The sequence below is a fragment of the Caloenas nicobarica genome, chromosome 12 (genome assembly GCF_036013445.1).
Source record: "Caloenas nicobarica isolate bCalNic1 chromosome 12, bCalNic1.hap1, whole genome shotgun sequence".
Lineage (NCBI taxonomy): Eukaryota > Metazoa > Chordata > Aves > Columbiformes > Columbidae > Caloenas > Caloenas nicobarica.
The window spans coordinates 1,291,297-1,303,493 of NC_088256.1; the positions used below are offsets into that span (position 1 = coordinate 1,291,297).

The following is a 12,197-nucleotide window of genomic DNA, read 5'->3' on the forward strand; positions in this document are numbered from 1 at the left end:
CCTCCCAGCGCTGCAGAATGACAGAGGGACTCAGTGCTCCCCAGACGTTTTGCCAGCGCATTAAACAGGTCATATGAAGCCTTTCAAGACGAAATGCTGCTGCCCTCCGAGGTGACTCACAACCATTAGCATCCCTTTGGAGAGGGCTTTCCAGTCCTCAATCACATCTGCACATAAGCATTTTACCCTTCATCCCAAAAAAAAAAAAAAAAAAAAAAAAAAAAAAAAAAAAGAAAAGGAAAAAGCACCAATTCAGCTGGCTCAGCTTTTCCCCAGCTGTATTTCACCTAACGCTGAGATTATCTTGCAATTGTATTTGCTTCACTGCCATGCTGGGTGCCCTGGCTCACAGTGAGGCACTGGGGTAGCCGAGCAGCCCCTGCCCTGAGCACCCCACACACCCCACTGTGGATCACGGCTCCTGCATCTCCCAAACTGCTGACCCCCAGCAGATGAATGATGCTGGCTTTGTAGGAGCTGGATGTTTTCAGCTTGTTGTTGCTATCGCCGCCGTGTCATGTCTACCCACCTGCAAGCACTAAGCTCTGCTTTTTGCAGCTCCAGCTCAGCTGGGTTTTATCACCCAGCCTATGGCACTGGCTTGGAAAAAACTGCACCGTGCATCCAGGCAGGATCCAGCCCAGGCAGCAGGGACGGCTCAGCATTACAAGACAGGGGGTGCACGGACACAGCATGGCCAGCTCGGGCAGCAGCAATGTGCTTCCAGCCATCCACATGAAACCCTCGGTGCCGCCTGGAACACCCTGGGCATTTATCAATGTTGCATGCTACAGCCTATATCCCCGTGCAAAGGAGCTCGTGCTCTACAGAGAGCAAGGAGGCTCCAGTACCCAGAGACTGGTATGGCAGGGCCACCACCTGCCCCCATGTCCCATCCTCCGCTCAGGATGCCACCAGGTGGTCCCTCGTGCTTTGTGCAGCACGTCACAGGATGCTCCACCAGCAATGCAACACTCAGCGTCCTCCCAGAGCAGCCCTGGGCTCGCTCCCCTGCCACTGAAGAGAAGTCTTCTGATCAAAGCCAGGCCATCAGCACGACAGCAGTAAGGCCACACTGCTGCGGGACACCACCCGCCATGTCCCACAGCTCATGCCAGGATGGGGATTAAACACCAAGCAAGCCAGGCAGGTCTCGATGCACACAGCTGCGTTAGAAACAAGCAGCTCACCAAGTCATCTAACAGATCAAATCGTGGTGAAATAGCAGGGCATAACACTTGAACCCGCTGCTCCAAAGCTCAGTGCAGGCTGAATCCCAGAACACACTTAATTACACAATGCCCCCCGTTTCCCAGAGGATTACAACCACATCGGTTGCCTCGATCACCCTCGTTCTCCAGCACAGCAGCCTGCGCTCCCCGGCCAGCACGGCTCTGCCACGCTGCATCACCCGGAGCATTCAGCCCTGCTCCAAGGAGCAACCAGGATAATTTTGCCAGCATGCAGGGTCTACAGATCTCTCTGTCATCCCTTTGAGCTCTCCTTAGATGCAATTCATAAGATGAAGCAAGTAACTACAAAGGTAATTTCCTTCTGCCATCCCCGCTCCCTCCCTGCCTGCAGTCTGCTGGAGGGAGGCAGAGGATGGCTTTTAGTGATAAGAGGCAGAGCACAGATAATACCTCCTATATAACACTGAAGTGTTCTTTTAATGATCTGAAAGGAAAAGAAAACACTCCATATTTTACATTTGTAATAATCACAGATCCTGCAAGAGGCTCACTGGAGACAGGGTCTTACACCCAGAGGAACCTTTGCCTCCGAGAGCATCCAACTGCCTTGACTCTCCATGGGAAGCCCACTGTGTCTCCATAGACAGACATCAAAGCTCGTGGCTGGTGAAGAATAGTAAATGCACACAAATCCCGAGGACGCTAAAGGGAGCGCAGCATTTTGTAGGTCACATGGGGACCACACCAGCAGCTAGAGGCTTAAAAAAGTATTGGGAAGAGTGAGAGAGTTTTAAAAAATTATATATCTATCTAGATATGAATCAATTCAGCCTGGCATGTCCAGACCATGGTCTTCCGCAGCCAAGGGCTGGAGCATTGAGCAACTTTTCAGGCAGTGGGGAGGAACCCAAGCCCCCTGTCCTGCCCGCTGTCCACCCCACACGCAGCGAGGACACTGGGGCCAGCGTGGGAGCTGGACCCTCTCCCACGGCAGCCCCGGCATGGCAGAGGCATTGCTACCCTGCGCTTTGAGGAGACACCAGCCCTGTGGCACCTCGATCGCTGTGATGCACATCACCCTGCCACTAATGACCCCCGCAGACCAGACCGAATCACCTCCCGAAAGGCAGGGTGGTCACACCGCTTGATGATTATTCATGAGATGAAGTTCTGTTAAAGGACTTCGGGATCAGATAAAAAGGATGAAAAAAGGCTCTGGGGGAGCTGCTTGCAGCTTAAGACACGTGATAAATGGAGAAGCCCTTGGCAACACAAGCACTGCCTAAACGAGGCCACCATCTTTACAGACAGGGTTCAGAGGACAGCCGACGTGCGTGCAGGGATGTGCAAGAGGAACTCCAGCAGCTCCCCAGTGCCAGCTTTAAAACACATCCGATGCTTCAAGATAAACAAAATGCCTTTACTTGGCCTGAGCCAATATATTTCTGCGACGATTCAGAGTTTCTGGATTTCTTCTGCACCTGGAGCATCCCACCATCCAACACAGACAGGAGGAACTGGGAAAAGGCAGCAGAGCTCTTCTGCCCAGCTCCAGGTGACCCTTGCCAGGGCATGGAGACTGCGATGGGCTTTGCACAACCCGTAGCTCCACAGCCAGAGGCACAGGCAGCCCGCAGGAAGGGACCGCATCTGGAATATTGTGTCCAGTTCTGGGCCCCTCAGTTCCAGAAGGACAGGGAACTGCTGGAGAGAGTCCAGCGCAGCCACGAAGATGCTGAAGGGAGTGGAGCATCTCCTGTGTGAGGAAAGGCTGAGGAGCTGGGGCTCTGGAGCTGGAGAAGAGGAGACTGAGGGCTGACCTCATTCATGGGGATCGATATGGAAAGGGGGAGTGTCAGGAGGATGGAGCCAGGCTCTTCTGGGTGACAACCAGTGATAGGACAAGGGGCAATGGCTGCAAACTGGAACACAGGGGGTTCCACTTAAATTTGAGAAGAAACTTCTTCCCAGTGAGGGTGCCAGAGCCTGGCCCAGGCTGCCCAGGGAGGTTGTGGAGTCTCCTTCTCTGCAGACATTCCAACCCGCCTGGACACCTTCCTGTGGAACCTCATCTGGGTGTTCCTGCTCCGGCGGGGGGATTGCGCTGGATGAGCTTTCGAGGTCCCTGCCGACCCCTGACATTCTGGGATTCTGTGGCAGGTCCTGTGCCCCACAGACACCCCCATGTCGTCCCTGCAGCCACAGCGGTGCTGAGCTGGGGCCTTCCTGCGAGTCTGAGGGGGGGCACCACATCACTGCAGCCACCAGAAGGCTTGTTCCCAGGTGACAGAAATGCTTGGGTGACCCCGAGACCAGCAGTTTCAAGGCCAAAAGGCCCCTCGAACAGCCTGATCACAAGTATAACAGAGGCTACCACATTTTGCCCCCAGCTCAGGTTTGCCTTGGCACTTCCTTCATTGCCCGAACACCTTTGGACCCCGATGGAGCGCACTTCTGGAGCATCACCACCTCCCTTTTCCAGCAATTTGTCATGGACACCGTTGAAAATCTACACCTTACTTCTCATCTGAGTTCCCCAGCTATTCTGGAGGAGCTGAGCAGGCAACAGAGCTGGGCAACCATTGACAATGACTTCTCTAGACACCAACCGCTGTCTTTATGGGCGATGGGCTAAAAGATTAAAATTACTCCTAAACGCAGGATGCTTTCCTTGCTCAGCTCAGCCATAACTGCTTAGAATAGTTTTTCTCTCCTCTGGCCTAGGAAGAAGACTGCAAAGCAGGAACGTCTGATGCCACTCAGTGCTGGTTTGATTGAAAATGAGTTCATTTTCTTCATGCAGTTAGAAATCTTTTTTTTTTTTTTTCCCCACAGCTAGCACAGTCATTATTTGGAGTCAGTTTGAGAACAAGAGATAACACCCCAGAACAGAGTTAATGTTTTTAATTGCTCTGGTCTGAGAGCCAAGGACATTCTGAGCGCCCTGCCCACAGGTGTGAGGCACCGAGGAAAGGGGGCAGAGATGGGGCACAGCTTGGCTGACATCCAGACTGATCAATAAGAGCACTCCATCCCATTAGCATCACGCTTCATATTTGAGGAGAGCCGGGATCTTCCGCTCTCTCTCTCGCTTCTTCACCTTCTTTGGGTTTTTTTGTCGGAGCCGGTGAAGTTGTGTTTGGGACGTTTAGTTTGGCCTTTTTGCCATCCTGCCATTTTGCAGAGGCCTCTGAGCCTTTCTGCCTTTTTCCTCTTTCTTTGTGACAGGCTGTTCGGGACCAGGTGCTGCTTCCTGGCACTGGCTGCTCGGTGTGGACAGAGTTTGTGAGGAACTGCATCATCTTTTATTTTATATTCTATTTCTATTTTATAGATATATTTACTAGTAGCGTATTAGTATTTTGTTATTTTAGAAAACTGTGTTTATCTCAGCCCAAGTTTCTCCCTTCCGTTTCGATTCTCTCCCTTATTTGTGAGGAGTGGGGAGGGGGGTGAGCGAGCAGCTATTGTGGTTGTATTGCGGGCTCGGGTTAAACCATGACACATCCATAGGACCACCCCACATCCCCTCTCTCTCAGCAACCTCCCAGCCCTGAAGTGGTTTATTATTTCCTTCAATCTCTTCCCTCCCCAGCCATAAACCCAGCTGTTTGGGTGACCTTTGGACCTGGGGCATCATCTCCTCTTTCCTCCCTGTATCTTAACAACCATTGTTCCAATTACATTGCTGACAAACAGCCCCAAACTCACGTGCTGGGCTCACAGGGATGGCTTGTCGCCTCCTTCCTCACCCCTGAGGAGGGGGATCCCAGCAATGCTGTCCCTAAAACAGTAATCGATGTCGCTCCTTCATCAGGAACACACCTGCCAGCATCTCGCTCCCCCCTTGATGCACATCCCCTCCAGACCACAGTCCCCAGTATTAAATTCCCTTTTAACAGCTTGGCAATAGGCCCTTCCCTTCAAGTCTGGGCTCCACTTGGTGCAAGTAAGCCACTCCAAGGAGGGCCATCACCTCTAAGTAATAACCACACAGAGTGACAGGCTGACGTACGTCTCTTGCCACGAAATCCTACGAGATGACGGCACACAGCCATCTGCTCTCCCATACTCCCATGCTGCCAGGCGAGCACTGAACCCACTGCACCCCTCCTGCCCAGGCACCACGGGCACTGTACTATCCCACTCTGCCCACCACACTCCCACGGACTCTCAGCTGAGAAGCCAGAAAAGTCACAGAAACACTGAGGTCCACAGGGACCTCTGGGGATGGAGACCAAGCCCTGCACATGTGGGGTCACCTGGAGCAGGCTGCCCAGGACCATGGCCCATTGGGTTTTGACTAAGTCATGGAGATGGAGACTCAATAGCTTCCCTGGGCAGCCCGTGCCAGCATATGACCAATCTCACAGAAAAAAAAAAAAAAAAAAAAAAAAAAAGGCATTTTCTTGCACAAGATTTCAGCTGAATGCAAGTAAGAAGAGGTGCAGACACGTCATCCAAAGCCACGGTACCAGGGCAGTGACCACCCCGTGGATACTGGCTGGAGGGCAGGTGTGACCAGGATAAATCCCCTTGTGCAGGATTTCTGAAGCCAGGATCCACATCAGCTTCCTTGCTTCAGCAGCAGGTCCAGCTCTAGGGCTTTGGAGCACTTACAAGTGGGAAACGAAGCTCTCATGTCTGTGCTTTCCCCCCTGCATGGGGCCAGCAGACTCCCGCCACCCTCGCTTGCCCCATTCCCTCTCTCCCAAAGCATCTACTTACAGGCACCACGAGAGAGAAGCTGCTGAGCAAGACAGGCAGAGAGCAGGTCTCACATGCACGCTGGAGCCCTGCAACACCCTGGCTGGGCAAAGCAAAGCCCCGAGAGATGCGGGGGCACAGCATCTCAGGCAGCACGACCGTAAGCACAGCAGCCACCAGTGCCACCATCACACAGTGTCACAGTGGGGCTTCAGGGAGTCCTCAGCATCAGCACCCAACTGTGGACTCCACAGGTGGCAACCTGAGCCAGCACAACATCCAGCAGAAAGCCAAGCCTCCTCCTTAACTGAGCCTTAAGCTAGGTCACTCTGCAGCTCAAAGCAGCCCCTCCAAATTCCTCCTTCCCCCGGGACCCCCAGCCAGGGCAGTGCCAGGGCTGCTGGCAGCCTCACGCCAGCAAGGTCCAACTCCAGCGCTGGGCTCCGCGCACGCCCCAGCCCAACCCCTGCTTCGGTATTGGAGCATCATTAGTCAGGGTAAGGCCATCTAATTTTAATCAACCCAGTTACACAACCAGATTTAGTGGGTCCTTCTGATGATTGTCCATGAAACACATTTAACTCGCTGTGTGCCTCTTTGAAAAAGCAGAAGTTAATTTCTTCCACACCGTCTCTGACTCGCTGCTGGAGGATGCTGCACAGCTGCATTCGGAGGGGTGTGCGTGTACGCATCTATTTAGTCCCATACAGATCTTCAGCCAGATTACACTTATTATGCTGTGCTTGAATCCTACTTCAGGAAGACCTTTGCCTGCTGTCTGAAGTTAATTTTTTCCCCTTTGGTCAACCAATTCAAAATTGAGTTTGCATATTAAAATGAAATTTAATTTCTAGGCCATTACGCCACTGTGGTCTAGCTCCTGTGTCTGCAAAATGAGGAACAAACAAACAGACCTCACAATTCATTTCCCTCTTAGCCATGAATTCCAGTTATAGACAATAATAATAATATTCTGCAGAGGCACAGAGCCCCTTTCATTTTGGGATCTCAACCCACGTCATGGAAAGCAGGCAAAGCCTTAGGACTCCTGCCGTACACCAAGTCACTCACGTGCAGAGCTGGCATGCAGAGCTGCTAAATGTTTTCCTGCACAGATTGCAAAAAGCATCTCTTGAGTTGCCCTCAGTTTCTCACTGATGTAGCAGGTTTCCCATTATTTCGCATGCTGGCTTTTCGCAAGCTACTGGATTTTCCTTTTCCCTCTCAAGTAGAGGGTCCAGATAGATATATAAAATACACAGTTTTGAGACCTGAGAGCTTGCAGCATCCAACAGCTGGGGGGGGGGGGAAAAGACACAGAAAAACACAATGTCAAACCCTCAAAAAAACAAACACTTTGAATCCGCACAGATCAGAGTAAGTGTCATACATAGGACACTCTGGCTGAAGATCACATTCAAACCAGATACCACCCGCACTCTCGTCTTTCCAAAGTGCAGAATTCCAGTGGGAAATGCCCAAAAGAAAACAAAGCCAGCTGCCAACAACCGGCCAGGGAAGAGCAGGCACCCACGTGTCAGGCCAGGTTGCTTGCAGCAGGCTACCGAGCGCACACTTGGACTCATCCCAGCCAGCACACTTTGAAATAATAAACACAGCTTTTATCAGGAAACACCCTCCGCGTCCAGCAAGCCATTTCCACTTCAATTTAAAAGGCTCCTCTGGTTCAGCACAGACAAAAATGTGCCTGGCCTGGCCCAGGGCGGCCCTGGCCAAGGCAGGGAGCAGCCCTGGAGCTGTGGAGCATGCCAGGTGTTTCTCATGCACCTGGGCAACGGGGCGAAGTGCCTGCGATGGCACAGTGTCCCCTCCCTGCTCCTGGGCTCTTGCGGCAGCCACTGGCGTGACACCAGGGGACATCTGGGACAGCCTGCATCCCCTACGAACACCCCAGTGCAGAAGAAGGGGACATGACGAGAAAGGGAGACATGGCCATGGGTAGGGACGTGAGAGGGACAACAGCTTGAGCCTGGTTGCAAAGGGGACTCCAAAGGCCAGAGATGACCAAGGGAAAAGGACAGCAGAGAGATGTCCCCTGTCCTTCCGGCACCCGGAGGCACGTCAGGTTTGTTTGCTCAGGGAGGAAGCCAAGCCCAGCCGGTGACATGGGGCAAGCGATCTGCGTAAAGGCAGACCGGCACCACAGAGCTGAACACAGGCACACAACGAAGCCAAAAAGAGGCCCGGACTTGCACACAGGTGTGCCTGACGCCCCTCCCTGAGACCCTGCGCCAGGCCCAGCGGCACCCCAGGTCCAGGACACCCCAGCAGCGTGGGGCAGGCTGTGACCCAGCACAGAGGTGCAGCACAGCCCGGCTGTGCGGGGCACAGAGCTTCAGCCCAGCGGGCAAGGGGTGGCCAGGCAGGCCAAGCTTTTCGTCACCAAGCCATGTCCCCACACCAGGGCGGTTCTGAGGGGCAGCACCCCGCTCCTCTCCCCGCTGTGCTGACAGGCCTTCCTCCCCCTGGCAGCGAGTCGGGAGCCTCAGCTGAGCAAGGGCAAGGATGTCCCTGTGCCAGCCTCTGCCTGCCAGCTGCAGGACCACTTGGACGCAGGGCCTGGCACTGCCCACCGCAGGCCGGGCCGAGGGCAGCTCACACACAGGGACAGAGCGGAGGCGGCGATGGAGGCAATGACGGCGCTTGACGCTGCCAGCAAATACAATAAGCTATTTCCTGAGAAAGGCCGGCGTGTCCAGAGGCACAAAAGGAGCTATTCTGCTGCCGGCTGTGCTCCCCGGCCTGCTCGGGGCTGGGAGGGCAGCTGCCGGACTCACGGAGCGCTGCACATCTCACTGACGCCGGCAGGGCCCCGCAAAGCCGGGGCTGCAGAGCACCCCGCTCTGCCCCGTGTCGCCTCCACGACAACGCAGGCCACGGGCTCGGGGCTCAGGCAGGACACCGGCAGCAAGAGGTAACATGATGTTTCCTAGTGGCCACATGTAAGAAAACAGGAAGACAGACAGGATCCAAGGGGCGAGACACTCCCTCCCCAGCGCCGCCCGGGCTGACAGCCCCGCTGGCAAACGCGGCCCCGCCGCCCTCGCACGGCACAAGGCGGCTTTCAGCAGCACACAGATGCCCCATTCTCCCCACCGGTGACCTCCCTGCCCTGGCATTTTTGGGACCCCAAGCTCTGCACTGGCAAGTGATCGCGCTGGAAGAGGCAGCCAAGGGAGGCCAGTCATCAGCTTCCCCACCGCGTCCTCTCCTGAATCAGAGAGCCTGACAGAGTCGCTCATTTGCAAAAGACGACGGTAAAGCCAGGCACTCATTAAACTGCAACATGAACTCATTTTCCAGAGGAAGAACATTACAAACAAGCAAAGGAAGCAGCACAGGTTCAAGGCCTGGCAAGGAGACCAACCCAGACCCCAAACCTCCCTGAGTTGTTTGGCCCTCCTGAGGAGCGTGCTCAAAGGAGCAGCATCTGCAGCCACAAAACCTCCTGAAATACTTGGGTAGCTTGCCCCAAAGAGGCAAGCACCATCCTAAGACAGATTTAAAGCGAGTGAAAGTGGTTACATTATCAGAAGCAGTAACTGCCTCCAGAGGTACAAAATAATCACGCTGATTAGCTTTGTTTGAAGAAACAGCCATACAGCCTGAAGAGAAAGTCCTGGTTCCAGTGCCTCTGATGGGACGGCTGAGAGCCACTGTCTCTCCAGCGACCAGCCTTCGAGATGTGATGACTCCCACAAGTCAGGAGTTGACCTGAGAAATAACAGGCTCAAACCCCCCCCCACCCTGCTGAAGCCCTGACTGCCCAGAAACCCACTCAGAGCCAAAATCCAGGGGATTCTGGATGAAAAACCCAAGTGCAGGTTTTGAAACATACCTCCCCACCTCCGAGACAAGAAGACCAAGAGACAAGATAATCCTGATTTTAAAAATCAGTCATTTATCAATCTCATGGTCTCAAGTATGATCCCACCCGGCTTTCAAACATTGCATATATATATATATATATATATGCAACGACATGCAAACTGTTAGCGCTTCACCCCCCCAAGCTGTGCCTGTGCCAACGAGGCCATGGGAGCGCAGCCTGCGTGCAAGTACACACTTCGAGGGAGTGGATTTATCACCCGCTGCAGCTTAATTTATTTTTCTAAAGCAGCGTTTACAAAACAGGCAGCGCAACTCTGGGGACCCTGGCTGTACGCACCCACCACTTTCACCCGATGCCACAAAAGGCTCCGCAGGGCACAGACCTGTCTCTAATCGCTTGTGAAGCAGCCGGCACACCCAGGACTCTGTAGCAATAACAGCACCTGCCTGAATCGATGCAACCGCTTCTGCCGCTGACATTCATTCTTCCTCCTCATATTTCTATCCCACTCGCTGTCTTTTCCCAGGAGCATTCTCAAGGAATACCCGCTTGGATAGGAGAGAATTCCAACAGCGCTGCCCAGGGCAGGGAGACCACCACAACCAGGCTCCCTTCCTCCCGTTCCAGGGCTAGTTTTATTACCCCTTCGTTAAGGGCAAGAGCCAAGTGAGGAGTTTCCAGTGTGCTCCCAGCAGGCGAAACGCAGCAGCGACAACCACAGCGCAGAGCTCACAACACCTGCAGAAGCTGGCGGGCTCTGCCTGCAGCCCTGCGCGAGCAGCTCCACCACGGCCCCCTCCAGCACCAGCCAAGCGCCGCTGTGCACCATGGCCCCGCTGGAGCAGGGCGGGGGTAAGGAAGGGAGGGCACTGCTGATCTTATTATAAGGGTCAAGGAGCAGGTCAAGCCCCCACTCGACACTGTACACACAGGGTGATGGGTTGATGGCACTTCCCGGCTTTGCTGGATGCTGCCCAGTGGTGACCTGGCTGCTGAGCTGATGCTGCCCAGGAGCAGGCGATACCCCTGCACTAGGGGCACCAGCCTCAGCCTGGCCACGGCAGCTCCTCCAACAGGGCTGGTCTCCTTGAAGCCGCCTCCCAAAAGCAAAGGCTCAGTTGAGGTTTCAGGGCTCACTCAAGAGCACAAGGAGGCCTGGGTGAAAGCCAGGCAGGGCAGGCAGAGCCGGAGCCATGAACACCCCGGCGTGTTAAGACTTGAGGAAATTATGGAGCAACAAGAGCTATTTGCCTTCTACAGAAACTCCACAACCCGTTCAGCAGAACAGCCCTTTGCCGCCTGAGCTATGTTACAACCATCTTTAGCTGTGCACATTAGAGCAATAAAATATGCGGTTGATATGTTTTCAGAGGCAAGGCACATAAATAAAGCGTGAGGATGAGGAAATTCAGCTCTCACATGTCACTCAGTCGCATTTTCTAACAGCTCAACGGATTCTCAGCACAATCAAAACATGCTCCACTTCAAGACTGTAAAAACACATGCAATAAAACACCAGAGCAATATCCCAAGAAATACTGCCCATCCTCCCGGTGCAACGGAGGGGTTCGCGTTAGCAGATGCATTACACATGCCCATTTCTTCCCTCTTGCTTTGCAAGAAGCCTGCGTGATTCCTGAAGAGGCCGGTCTCGGGAGAGCCCGTTACCTTTTAACTGCCATTTAACTAAACTTTATCACGACCAAACCCGTGCCACGCTGCTGGGCAGGAACACGGGAGCGGCCGGAAGGCAGCAGCTCCGCGCCGAGCTCCCTGCCGACGGCAGCGGCAGCCTGGAACCGAGAAACGCAGGGATTTAAAACGTAGTCACCGGGCAAAAAGGATGCGACACGCTCCTTGCTGCAAACCCTGGGGGCAGCCCGCGAAGGGCCGCGCCGGGGCTCCGCGCTCCGCCGCCGGGTGCCCAGCGGGGCCCTTCCCGGGCTTTCCCCGCCCCGCTGCCCGAGAGCCGAGCGGGACCCACGGCGGCCGGTACTCACCAGCGGGCTGCGGCAGCCTCCCCGCCGCTGTCCGGTCATCTTGGAGGCGCGGCGGCGGCGGCGGCGGCGGCGCGGGGGAGCCGGAGACGGCGGCGGCGGAGCGTGGGGCGGGGGAGGCGGCGCCGCGGTGGCTCCCGCCCGCCCTCCCCGCGCCTTCCCAGCGCCCCCCCGCGCCGCTCCGCCGTGGGGCAGGACCGGCCCGGCCCCACGCACCCCCCGGGGCCGCCGAGACCCAGCGGGCGCCTCGTTATTCGCGCACCAGCATAACGCGTTCTGATGTTATGGAGGAGATGCTTTACGTTTAGACTCAGTTCCTTGGCAGCCGCTCTTTAATACGTTGCTTCTCCCTTGGCTGGAAAATCGGTTCGATTAAGGATTTTTACTTTCTAGTTCAGCAAAGCGGAGGGATGCCCTGGCGTTCTCCTTACAGTAAAAAGGCTGTTG

The 12,197-nt window shown here is 54.8% G+C and overlaps 1 protein-coding gene across 2 annotated transcripts in view; it reads right to left on the reverse strand.

The window, feature by feature from the left end:
- Nucleotides 1-11,841, reverse strand: part of MID2 (midline 2) — a 114,825-nt gene extending 102,984 nt beyond the window's left edge. For both annotated transcript variants that reach the window (XM_065643510.1, XM_065643509.1), the window contains exon 1: nt 11,754-11,841. The gene's annotated coding sequence lies outside the window, so the exon portion shown is untranslated. The remainder of the gene's footprint in view (nt 1-11,753) is intronic.
- Nucleotides 11,842-12,197: the final 356 nt, after the last annotated feature.